This window comes from Polyodon spathula, unplaced genomic scaffold, assembly GCF_017654505.1.
Source record: "Polyodon spathula isolate WHYD16114869_AA unplaced genomic scaffold, ASM1765450v1 scaffolds_1299, whole genome shotgun sequence".
NCBI classification, from domain to species: Eukaryota; Metazoa; Chordata; class Actinopteri; order Acipenseriformes; family Polyodontidae; genus Polyodon; species Polyodon spathula.
The window spans coordinates 1-518 of NW_024472782.1; positions in this window are offsets into that span (position 1 = coordinate 1).

Genomic DNA, 518 nt, shown 5'->3' on the forward strand with positions numbered 1-518 from the left:
CATAAGAAATCTTAGATATGTGATTATAAAGAAATAGCTTTGCAATCAATAGATAAATATTGAATTTACACCTTGATACATCAGCTAAAGGATGTATATTTGTATATATATATATATATATATATATATATATATATATATATATATATATATACACACTTTCTCTTTTCCCCTCTCCCAAAAATACTGTATTTATTAATTTGTGAAATAAACATGCACCATATTGTTAAGCATATAACATGCATCTTATTTACAGTGTTTTACAGCCTGCGGCACCTTATATACTAGTGCATGTTATATAGAGGTGTATGCTATATTCTAAAGTTTATTCCAATTCAACAGTTTGGGAAATGAAAACATTTCATATATTTGTATACTCTTTCCCAAAGTAAGGAGTCTGTATTAGAGAACACTTTATCTGCTTAATGTTTTACCTTTGCTGCAAGGTGTATCTGTATGAAAAGCCCTCTGTAAATATAATATTGTTGCTGTTGTTGTAGGGGGGGGCTTCTCTTCAG